The sequence below is a fragment of the Ananas comosus genome, linkage group 1 (genome assembly GCF_001540865.1).
Source record: "Ananas comosus cultivar F153 linkage group 1, ASM154086v1, whole genome shotgun sequence".
NCBI classification, from domain to species: Eukaryota; Viridiplantae; Streptophyta; class Magnoliopsida; order Poales; family Bromeliaceae; genus Ananas; species Ananas comosus.
In genome coordinates, this window is record NC_033621.1 from 8,154,586 (window position 1) to 8,168,648 (window position 14,063).

Below are 14,063 nucleotides of genomic sequence, written 5' to 3' on the forward strand. Positions count from 1 at the left end.
ATGAAGTTCTTCTTTCTTCGCTTCTTCTCCACCAATCCCTCATCTCCTTTCCTTCCTTGATGAGAGAGAGAGCTTCTAGAGAGAGAGAGAGGTGTCTTAGTGTCACGCCCCGCGACCCCGCCTATTTGGCCGAGTTCGAGCGCGTCGACAAACCGCCGAACGGACAGAGTTTCCCCTGTACGTCCTAGGCGTCGCAATCAATACAATGAACATTACAAGGGTTCCAACCAGGAACAGATATCAATCATGATTGCATAAGGAAAGTATCACAACATAACACATCCTATGTTATTACATGCATTCACAATAATACATTTACTTTACATCCAACTCCCAAATGCAATTAAGTTATTACATCATTTGCTTATTACAAATTGATACACTGTATTCTTTTCATTTCCCAAACCCTTAGGCTATGTCGATGGGGTATTGCTATCTCTGGTCTCTGGGTAGGGCGCTATCTATGGAGCTACGCCTTTTCCTCGCGCCGCCGCGCCGCTCACGTGCGAACCTGAAACACCCCAAAACAACGTGGGGTGAGAACCAACTCCATGGTTCCCAGTGGGTACGGCCACCCAAGGGAGGAGCTCGACCAATAGGTCCAAGGAGGCAACTGCAGGTTAGTTTAATAAACAGATAGATAGATATTTGACTATGCAATTAATAAAACCATACCTTGCCTCGCAAATGCAATATGAACATTATGCAACTATGCAACTGCATAAACAACTAGTAGATATGTTAATTCTACATTTACTTTGCTACTTTAGGTCATTTCATTCAATTGTAAGGTTTCCATTACCTTATGTTCTCAACTCAAGTTCAACTTGCTTCTAAGGTCTCTATTACCTCAGGTTCTTGCCTCGATCACTAGCTTATAAGGTTCCCATTAACCTAATCAAGCTAACCACCCGACTCGGCCTCGAGTCAATCATCCGCGGATAGTCCGCGCACTGGCTGCACCTCAGCCTGGCTGCCGTCGCAGCCTACCGCAGATCTGACTTAACCATCTGGCGGCGAACTCATCGCTCTCACCCAACAACAACTCAAGTCATGACTTAGCCATCTGGCGGCGAACTCATCGCACCTCACCCAACAATGGTTCAAGTCATAACTTAGTCATCTGGCAGCGACCACATCGCTCTCACCCAACAATGGTTCAAGTCAACCTAGGCGGCATCATCCGATAAGCTAATGGGCGAGGAGAACCACACATACCCAATTCCAGCTTATTCTCATGGCATCCCGGGCGAGGAGAACCACACATACCCGTTGAATCACTGCCAGGCGAGGAGAACCACACATACCTGCAGTTATGATTCGCTTGCCATCTCTTTTACCACAATTTCCACCGCTCCATGTGCGGCCACATCACTAGGGATTCCGGAATCCATTTCATAACTCAAGGGTTGGTTTCAAACCCTATAGCATTGACCTATCTAGGTCCAACGTCCTTTTCACCCTAGGTCCAACTGACTCTAGGTTCAACGTCTCTATCACATAACCTAGGTTTACTTAACTCTAGGTTCAATCCATAACCTATGTCCTTTAACACTAGGTTAGATGCCACTCATGATTCATCCTAGGTTCAACAACACTAGGTTCATTGTCATTCATGTCCAACCTATGTTTTATACACTAGGTTAGATGCCACTCGATCTAGTTCACATGACTCTAGATTCATTCACAACCTATGTTCTTTAACACTAGGTTAGGTGCCACTCGATCTATTTGACATCCTATTGTCATCTCGAGTCTACATGTACACGAATCTTATCCAACATGCTCATTATACACATATGTATTAATATGCATTCACTTACTAGCATGGTTTCTTATCATATTAACATGCACATTACATTTAGCATTTCTAGACTATGTCATCAACATGCATTTCATTCTATGCATTATATTTACATGCATCCTTCTAGTTTACATGCATATATATAATCTTTTATATGCATCTACTTTAGCATTTACATCATATCATGCATTACTAGCATTACATTATTATCATGCATTACTAGCATTATGTAACTTGCTCACTATGCATTTCTACTTAGCATTCACATTAACATGCATTGTTTAACACTTATATGCATCAACACGAATTCTTAATATTCTTAGACATAAGGGCGACCTAGTCGCTTCGGTAAGCACAACCCACCTTAACTTACTCTCCGATTGCTTGTAGTCACTTGCAATCGGCCGCCCGCGACACCCGCGACCCGGTTTGGCTCGAACTCTCGCGCGACCACCCAAACGATCTCCGATTTGCGATCCGGAAATTAAAGGTCTTCGGTTATGTGCCACGGTGCTTCAAATCCGTTTTCATGATTTTACGACATCGCCTCGGCCCTCCAGGCGGAAACGAAGCCTAAACGTCCGTTTCTTTAATAACTTTGTAACGGCTCGTCGGATTGCCGATCCGTCTTCGCCAACGCGTTTCGTTACCTAGCAATTAGGTTTATATATGTTCAATTTAGATCAAACCCATCTATTAGCAAAAATTGTATTTTGGAGCCCTAGGTTGCAACTATGCAAGAAATCATCAAATCCCTTCACGAATTAAGCATCAATCATCTAGATAGCATGCTAGGATTCCTCTAAATCCATTTCTAAGCTATTTAAACCAACCATTAAGGATCTACCATTAAAGGGTAGCAAAAGCTTACCTCAAAATTAGCTCCAAATCATGGAGAAGATGAAGAAGACGAAGGCGATCCACCTCCAAGCTTCAATCTCCACCAAATCCATCCATTTTGGGAGAGATTTAGAGAGAGAAATGGAAGTTCTCTCTCTCCCTTCCATGCATGCGTGTGTGTGTGTGTGTCGCATGCGGTTTGGGGCTGCTGCGGCTGAGGAAGGAGAAGAAGAAAAGGGATTAAATCCCTTTTTACCATTTTGCCCCTCAACTATACACTATTCACTACGGGCAGCTTGAAATCTGATAAATTTCGTTGGAGCCCTTCCGGATGTCCGTTTTCGCTCAAATTTGACAGGCATGTTCGGTTTCACTTAATAAGTCCAAAGAAATTTTAATATTTCAGTTTCGACCCCGTTTGGTCACTGAAAACTGTACCGAACTGCAATCTTTATCAGATAGCTTTCGGATTCGATTTCTCTCTCTACGGGTGTCAGAAAAATATGAAACTTTAAATCTAGCCTCATAAAAATATTTCTGACATCTCCGCCAATTTTCATAATTTTCTGACACTGTGCATTTTCTGCTAATTTATCTGCCCCGTTTCTTACAGAAAATTCTAAATCTTCTGTTTTCGCTCCGATTTCAGCACAGGTCATTCCCAACTTGTATTTCAGTTATCTAAATCCAATAAAAATAGTATCTCATACTATTTTATTTATTTTCACTTTTATATTTAAAATCCGGTATGTTACGTTGCACCGCAACCTCACCGGAACCATTTAAATATACACCGTAACTTCATAGTTTTAGAAGTCTGGTACCTTACACTTAGGATGAGAGGGTGGAGGAAAATGAGAGAAAACAAGCCCTAGACCCCTCTTGTAGGTCCAACTAATACAATTTTGCCAAAAACCCCTCCAACAATGCATTTAGTGCATTGCCCCTCGCGGGGCACTTTTTTTGTATAGGGAACCGGTCCTTGGACTTGAGGGTCCGGTCCCCGTAGGTCCAGAATTCCAGCATTTTAGGACTTAGCCAAATTTTCAGCTTTTTCACCGTTTCTTCTCCGTTTTCGCTCGTTTTCGCTCGTTTGACCTCCGATTCTTTTCAAATCGAACCGAGACTCTCCAAACATGTTTTCGAGCGTGTTTTCATCATCTCTATCCCCGCTAATGCCGGATTTAGTTCACGGCCCAACATAGCTTTTCGGGTTCCATTTTCGTGCCTACGCGCACCGAAACGCCCGAATGCTTCCAAATCTCACCGAACTTCACCGGAACCATTCAAATGGCTTCCCAACCAAGTGTACACCGTAACTTCATAATTTTTGAAGTTCGGTACCTTACAATATAAGTTGCAGAACTTATAGTCAAATAATTTTAAACAGGAATAGTAAGAAAACACCATCACAACAATAAAAAAAATAATATACAGAACACACTGGTTGCAATTATTCGCAATTTCCATCCTAGTTAATTTACTTTGTAAAATATCAGTTAAGCCAATAGATAAGTTAAGCTGGCAGATAGGGTAGACACAAATCCCATACAAATACACAATTAAGCAAGATAGTTAAACGTATTTTGTACAAAAGTCCGAATATAAGGAAAGGAAATAGAATTTAATTAGAAAGTATACCTGCCTAAATTAAGGAAATACCTCCATGTTGACTAATGAAAACCTGATTTTGTCAGAAATTATATGTAAATAAATGAAAGGTAATGAAAAGTATTTGGTATACAAAAGAAAGAATAAATAAATTAGAACTAATAGTAAATTTGCAATGTCTTTTTCCAATCCACATATGCAGTAGATGAAACAATAGTAGCAAAAGATCAAGTGAAGCAGCAACTTCGAAAATTGATTATAGAAGTAAAAAAAACATCATCACAATAATCGAAAAGATATAAAGTGAAATAAAATGAAGAAGCAGCACCTAAGGTTAAATAGAAGCTAGAGAAATATCAGCAAGAACTTGTAGTAAGAAACGATATAGAAAAGAAAGGGGAAAAAAAATGCAAACCTAAACTAATGGTAAAATATACATCATTAGGAGTATAAGCAGTAGTAGTAGAAATTTGAGCAAATCGAAAAAGATAAACAGGTAGTAAAATTCAATTTTTACTATAGGCTCAGACATGTAATGAGTATTATCAATAGTCAACAATAGTATTTTTCTCATTTCAGAAGTCATCGAGAAAAGGTGCCGCGTATAGTTATATGTTCTCAATAGCTTATATATTTCTTGCTGGGGGTAATTACTGGTTGCATTTATTTAGTAACTGCCATCCTAGTTGATACCCAATCGACAGAGAAATAGAGTTTTTTTTTGCCGCAAATAAAATTTTTACAGAGGCATATTATAAAGGCAGCAAGAAGGGACCGCGGAGAATGAATTCGAACCATTTTCGTAACCAGAGGGGATGAATAAGCCGAAATAAAGCGTCGCTAATGGGAAGGGTGTGACTGGAAGAAGGGCGCCGACCATGAAACTCAGCCCAACATTTCGTCCAGAGAGGGAACAGGAATCGGAGCGGCATCTTGGGGGGTGAATGAAACGAAGCGTCGCTAACGGAAACGGGCGCGACGGGAAAAAGGACTGATCATTCTGTCCAGAAAGCGATCAGGAGTTGGAGCGGGCATCTAGAGGAGCGAGCGAAGGAGCCGGAGGTGGAAGACGAAGTTAATTAGAAGCAGGGAAAATTAAATGGAAAGCAGAGTAGGGAGGAAAAGAAATTTGGTTGGGTGGGCCCCACGCACTAATTAATTAATAGAGTATCTTAAGATGACAGGTAGGGCCCACAAAAAGATTAAATTAAGCTAATGTTGCCACGTGGACAAAGAGAATGGGCTTTCATAAGGGGTATAGATTATTAGCAAGCAGCAATAATATTTTTCTCATGTTAAAAGTCTTTGAGAAAAAACGTCCTGTAAGACAGGTAGGTCACACAAAAATAACTGGTTGCAATTATTTTGTAATTGCCATCCTAGTTAATTTACTGTGTAAAATCTTCATTGACATTCAACCGTAATTTTATTTCATTTTGTCATAATCGCCAAATATATAAGCAATTACAAATATAAACTATCTCAATCTTTGCTTCATCACTTGTCAAACGAAATCCTTGGTTGCAACGGTTGCATAACTGCCATCCAAGTTGCCTTACCATGTATATACTCTTTTCATATTAATCATCAGATTATTCATTTTGTCATCATCGCCAATGCCAACAAATAAAAAACTTAATATTACGTTCGTAGAATTTATTAGAAAGTATCTGAAATCATCAAGTATTAAAAAATAATAAAGCAACAACAAAGTAAAAAGTGAACTGCCTCAAGATTGATAAGAGGAACTGGTTAAATGGAAATACACAATATATATATATATATATATATATATATATATATATATATATATATATATATATATATATATATAACATCTTTGTTGGTCAGAAGCTACCAACATTAATTTAAAATATACTATGCGGTAGGAAAATTGTAGTAAAAAAAATAAGAAAATAAAAACATTGAAAACATCATCAAACCCTTTCTTGGAACTGAAGGAAATCAAAGGAAATAGTCAGTCAAGAAATCCAATTATGGCCCACTTAGGTATTGCGTTTCCAAAGACATCCAATTTTTTTTTTTTTTAAAAAAAAACTGAAACTGCTTATAATCTTCCCTCCCCCAATGCAATTTACAGTGGCACCGCCGCCAGAGAAGCATGTAATCACATGCTTCATGTTCCAGTAAAAAAAAAGAAGATTTCTTTATGTTTAAAAGCTTTAGAAGATTTATATACAATAGAAGCGACCAAATTGGCTGTGTGATAAGTAACTCCGATTAAGAAGAGGGACCTTTTCGTCTAACAGCCAAAAATGAAAGTTCAGGCACCAGTTTGCAAAAGTGCTAAGGTTCAGGGTTTGCACTTATTTTCCAATGTTCTGCAATCTGAAGAGAGAGGAATGAGTTACGAATCTAGTAATGGACATTTCGAAGGGCACTGAGGAGTCTTACATGACTTTGGTATAGCAATTAGCAATAGTTACTTCTCTGAGTTCTAATTCAGTTCTCAATGTAGAAATCAATCAATCAAAATAGTAATTACTCTCTTTGCAGATGCTTGTTCATGGTAAGTGCTTCCTACAGTGAGAGGCGGGACACCAATATGATCATTAAATTTCTGCTAATTATCACACTAAACATGAAGAAAAACTCTGCCAACATACCTCTTTGTCCTTCTAGCAAAAACAATTATGAAGAATTGAAGAGTTAATTTCCATTAATATTGAAGAATCGTAAAGCATGACTAAACGGATGGAGAGTAGAAAAAGGACTAAAACTAAAGATTTTATCCAAATATTAACCCTTCCTCTTATAAATCCCATTTTTCAATAGTGCTCTCTCTTTAAAAAACAAATCTTTCATAATTGAGCCAAAAAAATTGCTTAAAACTGATATAAAAAAAACTACCAAATCCTTTTGTATTGAAATTAAGAATTTCACAAAAATGTGCATTGAGATCAAAACCGATCTCCATCACCAGAATTAGCAAAGGAAGGTTTTAGCTTCGACCGATAGATTGATTGGTTGAAAATTTGTTTGAACTGAAGTAATGATAGACTAATACGAAAATTTGGTCTTAATTGAATGTATAATCAGCTTAAAAAGTCAGATTACTATGACAACTTGAACACAATTCAACTTTGACATCATCACATTGGCACCAACCAATAAAATTGCATTGATACATAGATAAATCAAAAAACTCCTACTATATATATATAGCATGTGGTCTAGGGCCAATGATAAATCAAAAAATTACCACTTCACAGCATAAAAAGTTTAGCTTTAGCAAACTGTGGATGAACAGGAATAACAGAAATATAGCCGAATTAGCAAAGGAAGGTTTTAGCTTCGACCGATAGATTGATTGGTTGCAAATTTGTTTGAACTTAAGTAACGATAGACTAATACGATAATTTGGTCTGAATTGAATGTATAATCAGCTTTAAAAGTCAGATTCTATGACAACTTGAACAGAATCCAACTTTGACATCATCAGATTGGCACCAACCAATAAAATTGCATTGATACATAGATAAATCAAAAAGTTCCTACTAAAAAAACCAACAAATCTACGCAAGTATCAAACTTTGATATTCTAAAAGAGACTAATACATATATACAATCTATTTTGCAAACAAATCATATATGAAAGTATTATTATTATTAGCGGCATAACAAATCATATATGAAAGCATTATGATTAGCAGCATTAAGATGTAAAAAAAAAGATAAGTGTTGTGACCTCTTCAACATATATGAAAGCATTATGATTAGCAGCATTAAGATGTAAAAAAAAAGATGAGTGTTGCGACCTCTTCAACTATAGGCCATTTTTATATTTGTGAGGAGCATCAAAAAAGGGATCTTTTTTCACCTCCAAAACATTCGGCTTCGTTATAAAGAGGAACCACGATCGTGACGACGCAATCGGCGAGCATGGTGATGACGAACCAGGCGCTCGCGAGCATGAAGGCGTAGGGGTTAATCAACAAATATTAGAAATAATACGTAATTATATCAAAATTGGTGATGAAACAAATTCGCAAACTTGCATAATTGGCTAGAAAATTTAAAAACGAAACTCTTAAGGGTGATGAGAGAAACTAAAATGGTAAATTATTAAATAGGGATAAATACAATCCAAAGACACAAAAACTTGCTGAAAGTTGCAAAACCAATAGAAGTTGGGTTCATTGCAAGAATGTTGAGCAAAGTAACATGTTTGTAGAGTTATTCATGACCAAAATAAATCAAATGGGATTAGTACTTGTCGGGCTAATCGAAGTGACTGGAAGGCAAATGTGCCTATCTAGGACGTAGTTGCTAGCTATGCTATGCTTGCCGACCATTTAAATGCTCGTCACCTCTGTGCATGCATGCATGCTGGTTCTCTAGATCAAATTTTTTTCTACTTAAGTTGTTAGGTTAATGGAAAGTGACTTTCATTGCAATTTCAAACTTGTCAGACACTCACATGAGAAGAAATTGCATCAAGCCATTGTTCACTGTCAACTATTTTGATCACCCACCACCACCCACCCTATGAAACAAAATTTAGTAGGATCCGTTCTGTAGTACAACAGAGGGAGATATAAACCATCAGTTATCATTCTATCCACATTTTAAATTAAAAACAGGATTGAATGCTATTTGATGGCTTATATACCTTCACCTGCTCTGGTAGCCATCAACGATTGTTTATCCTGAAAATATTTGGCACATCATTGTATTTATTTTTAATATGACATTTATTGCTAGCTATTTCTTAATTTTTAAGGAAAACTAAACTCCGGAAAAAGTCTAATCATAAAACTAACAAATTGCACTATAAAATGTTATATACCTAGGACTTAAGAACCCTCAACATGGCGTAGCCACTCCTGGAAACAAGGACTTCATAGCAACCAAGATTAAATAGATAACAAATACGATACAAAATGAAACGAAAATAAAACCAAAATCACCAATCGAAGCAAAGCAGTTCTTTAAAAATACCTAGTAATAACAAAAATTTTAAAAAAAAGGAAAAGAGAGGGGGTTTGGGGGAGTGTTTACCTGATGATCACACGATGCCTAAGTACTAGGGTGTTAGAGTGGCAGCGGTAGCGGCAACCATCATGATCGCGGCCAAGACCTTAGGGTTTCAAAGTGTTTAGCTTGCATACACAGAATACCAGAGCCACTGAGTGCTGTGGCCAATAGAGATCCAAACTAAAATTGTAAATTATTAAACAGGGATAAATACATGGAGGGAATTGACATATGCACATATTAGGTAGTTGAAACCAAGGTAAATGATGCAAGGCTACACAAAATCAACAAAAAAAATGAAGGCGTTATTTAATAGGCAGAAAAGAGAAATGATACCTTGCATACACAGAATACCAGAGCCACTGAATAGCAAAAGAGGAACATCAAAAGAGGGAGCCTTTTTCCTTTTCTTACCTCGGAACCGCTCGGCCTCTTGATTGTAATCGAGAAGCTTCTGCTTGATTCGCTTCCCGGAGGTGAAATCAAAGGCCGTGGAGGTGAAATCGAAGGCCGCGGAGGGCTCGCTACCAAATCAGAGATGGAAAAAATCAGAAAGAGAGAAATAGGGTTTTTTTTTTTTTGCAAATAAAATTTTTACAGAGGCATATTATATAGGCAGCAAGAAGGGACCACGGAGGATGAATCCGAGCCATTTTTGTGACCGGAGGGAATGAATAAGCCGAAACGAAGCGCCGCTAACAGGAACGGCGCGACAAGAAGAAGGGACGACCATGAACTCGGCCCAACATTCCATCCAGAGAGGGAATAGGAGTCGGAGCGGCATCTAGGGGGTGAACGAAATGAAGCGTCGCCAAAGGGAACGGGTGCGACGGCAAGAAGTTCGGCCATGAACTCAGCCCAACAGTCCGTCCAAAGAGGGAACAGGAGTCGGAGCGGCACCTAGAGGAGCGAGCGAAGGAGCCGGAGGTGGAAGACGAAATTAATTAGAAGCAGGGAAGATTAAATGGGAAAATTTAGTTGGGTGGGCCCCACCCACTAATTAAATAACAGAGTGCCTTAAGATGACAGGTAGGGCCCACAGAAGATTAGATTAAGCTAATGTCGCCACGTGGACAAAAGGAAACGGGGATTCATAAGAGTTTATATATATATATATATATATATATATATATATATATATATATATATATATANTAAGTAACTTTTTTGGACTTCAACCGACCTAGCAGGTTTGAAACTAGGTTGCCGGATTTTCTGAGTCACTACTAGTTCCTTGAGCTGAGGGGAGTGATCTCGAGTTGGTGGAATTCTTGTCTTGGTAGGATTAGCTATCGAGGTGGGTTCCAAGTCGCCGAAAACAGCGAATTTCCTTCTATGTCTAAATTGATATATATATATAGAATTGAGCTCCTATGCTTTTAAAAGTACCAAGTCATTGGTGCTTGTAAGTTTTCGGCCATTGGATTAAGGGATGTGCGGTTATGATGATGTGGGCCCCTTAGGGTTGAGTGGGTGGTTGGTTGAATAGCATGGTTTTAAGTGCCCATCGGTACGGGCCGTATCCACCGTGCCGTACCGTGCCAACAAGATACCGGCACGATACAGACCCCGTGCCGATGACACAGCTCAAAACCCTCTACTCTTTAAATTAGTAAGTAATTTTCTCAATAAAGTTCAAAAGATGTGATAAAAAGATATAATAAATAGTTAGAATATTTTGTTGCTAAAGAAAATAAATATTTCATGCTATTATGTGTCGGCACACAAGAGTTTTTTTGATCGGCATGCATTGGCACTGCTTGGCACGCACTATGCGGTACTGTGCCGGTAGGTTTCTGCTACGGCACTTAAATCCTTGTTGAATAGTATGATCTAACGGGTGAAAATGATCAAAGGCGTAGATCTAACGGTAAAAAATTTACAAGCACCAAGTGCTTGGTGCTTTTACAAGCACCATAGCCGGACTCTCTCTCTCTCTCTCTCTCTCTCTCTCTCTCTCTCTTTCTCGCTATATATATATATATATATATAAATAAAATTATATATGTAATTAATTAATTTTATTAATAAATTGCTTAATAAATTATATAAATCGCGTGATAAGATCTAATCCGATATATGTGATCTAAATCATGTAAAATGACGATATACAAAAAAAAATACAAAATTTAAATTTTTATAATAAAATTTTAGAAATGTGATGTATAGTATTTACCATACACCCAATGCATGAAAAATATTTTTCTCACCGTCGTATCTTACATTTCTCAACTATGAAAAATTATTGCCTGCACTTGGTATATTAGTACATTGCGCGCACCGAATTTTCTTTTTAATATCAATATTATAAAATTAAAATATAATCTAATATATGTGATCTACACCATATAAAAACTCTATGTATAAAAAATTACAAAGTTTAGATTTTTATAATAAAAATTTAAAAACTTTGTGTATAAGATTCATTCATACATATGGTAGAAGAAATAATTTCTTTCTACTATTTTATTTCTCTTTTATTTATTAATTTATTTAAATTATTTAAATAGATTTCTTCAAATCTTTTCCACATAAGTTTTATAAATAATTCAATTACTAAATAATTTAATTACTTATAAGCTGTTATGTAATTTACGTTGCACAAACACCAATTTTAGTTATTTTTATTTAAATAGATTTAATTATTAAATTACTTTTATATAATTTTATTCAATTAATAATTAGATTAATAAAATTATATAAAAATATAAAAATATAAAATAAAATTTAGCATTAAAATATTTTTATATCCGCAGCATCGCGCGGGTCTTCCACTAGTGATGCAAACTGAGAGGTTGCCAAAAGTAAATTTTCACTTTTGCTTTTGTTTAAAGGTAAAACTAGGTTCAATTTATCAATTCCGATGAACTTTAAGAAAGGAAGCAAAAATTTCAGCAAAACAAAAATTAAAATCGAATTGAAGTAATACTAAGATGATGAAAAACCTTCAATATATGAGATAATAACAACCAACTGAAAATACATATAATAGTTCCAAAAGGTAAATTCGGCTTTATCGGATTTAAAGCTTTAGGTTTGGTTGTTTGGCAAATATGGTTGGTAATGGTGGAAGGTTAGATTAAAAGGGGATAATATGATGTCAGGAGATGAGAGATACAAAAAGTGCACCGTTCACACGATCGTGGGGGATCCACGATCGACAAGGAGGGCGGTACACCACGGCTAGAATTTCGGCAACGGGGAAAAAGAAGATGAGATAGTGACTCGGAAGAAGAGGAGGGATAGAAGTAGAAGCCGATCTTGTCACGAGGAAGAAGCGACAACGATCAAGTTGAGGAAGAAGACGATCTCGGCGCGAGGAAGAAGAGTCGATGATCTCACCGGGAAGTGGAACACCAAGGATATAGATTGAGAGTAGAATTTTCTATTCATCCAAATATATCCCTTAAGGTTTCAAGAACCATGTATTTATAGTGTTGAAAGCTCTCTGATAATAAATTATTGTCTTTTCGTTTTCAACACAACACGGTCACCCAAGAGTCATGCATAGAAAACGAAGCAACTTTGGGAATTTCAAAGGTCTTTCTTTTATTTTTTTGGGGAATTCCAAAGGTCTTTTTGGGATTGATTTTTTGTTTATGGGATAAAAGGGTTTGGGTTAGCCAAATCAACTAAAACCAAATGATTTAAGTCCGAATCAAACACGAACCTACAAAATAAAAGAAAATTGCATTTGAAAATAAAACGAGATTTATTTGCTGCATCAGTTCCCCTCGAGTTGGGGAAATCTCGACTTCGTCGAGATGGCATCCTGATATCTCTGGTACAAGTCCTCTTGAAGTTGGCGCAACTCCGCCTCAGAAATCCAACTGCTATCGGACAATGGTCGTCCACGCCAACGCACCAACTATCGGCGATAAGTACCACGTCGGCACATCCAGAATATCCTCCACGCCATCTGATGGAGTTTCAATGTCGGAGCGAGATGTCAAGCCATCAATATCGACAGTAGAGGGGGCCTTTCCATGGTACTCGTATAGCTCGCTGACATTGAAGATCGGAGACGTCGATACTTCTGGAGGTAGATCAATTAGATAAGCATTTTCCCCTAATTTCTTCAGAATTTTGAATGGCCCGTACTTTTTCCTCTTCAACTTGCTATAGCCTCCAGCTGAGAACCTTTCTTTTCTAAATAGATTAAGACATTATCTCCATTAAAAGTCATACCTCAGCGATGTTTATCAGCTGACTCCTTGTACTTGACAGTAGAATCCCGCAACCTCTGATGAACTTGTTGTTGCACCTCTTGAATTTGTTTTAGGTAATAGTTGGCATCTGCACTAACTCTACCAGGGTAAGGTATTGGTGCTCGGTCAAGAAAGTGGGCTATAGGACAGCCATATAAAGCTTCAAAAGGAGATTTTCCAATGGTTCGGTTTATGGAACTGTTATAAGCAAATTCAGCTTGAGGTAAATTAAATCCCATTGTGTTGGTTTTTCTCCAACTAAACATCTTAAGAGATTACCCAAAGATCGATTTACTATTTCCGTCTGCTCGTCAGTTTGTGGATGGTATGGGCTACTGAAATTCAGTTTGCTTCCTGCCTTCGACATTAAAGTTCTCCAAAAATGACTAACAAATTTTGTATCTCGATCAGAGGTAATTGATTTAGGAATGCCATGTAAACGTACAATTTCATTGAAAAATAATTTTGCAATATGTGATGCATCAGAAGTTTTCTTGCAAGGAATAAAATGAGCCATTTTCGTAAAACGATCAACAATCACAAAAACTGAATCAACTTGGCGTGCAGTCTTGGGTAGGCCTAGGACAAAGTCCATGTTAATA

The 14,063-nt window shown here is 37.4% G+C and overlaps 1 protein-coding gene and 1 long non-coding RNA gene across 2 annotated transcripts in view; one reads left to right on the forward strand and one right to left on the reverse strand.

Annotated features, from left to right (window-relative positions):
* Nucleotides 1-14,063, forward strand: part of LOC109707904 (oxysterol-binding protein-related protein 1C-like) — a 41,848-nt gene that overhangs the window by 12,212 nt on the left and 15,573 nt on the right. The window lies entirely within an intron of this gene.
* Nucleotides 8,347-10,357, reverse strand: LOC109707920. The gene is made up of 3 exons (XR_002215587.1): nt 9,278-10,357; nt 9,066-9,115; nt 8,347-8,925 (listed from the first exon to the last, which is right to left on the reverse strand). It is a non-coding gene; the product is annotated as an uncharacterized LOC109707920 (long non-coding RNA).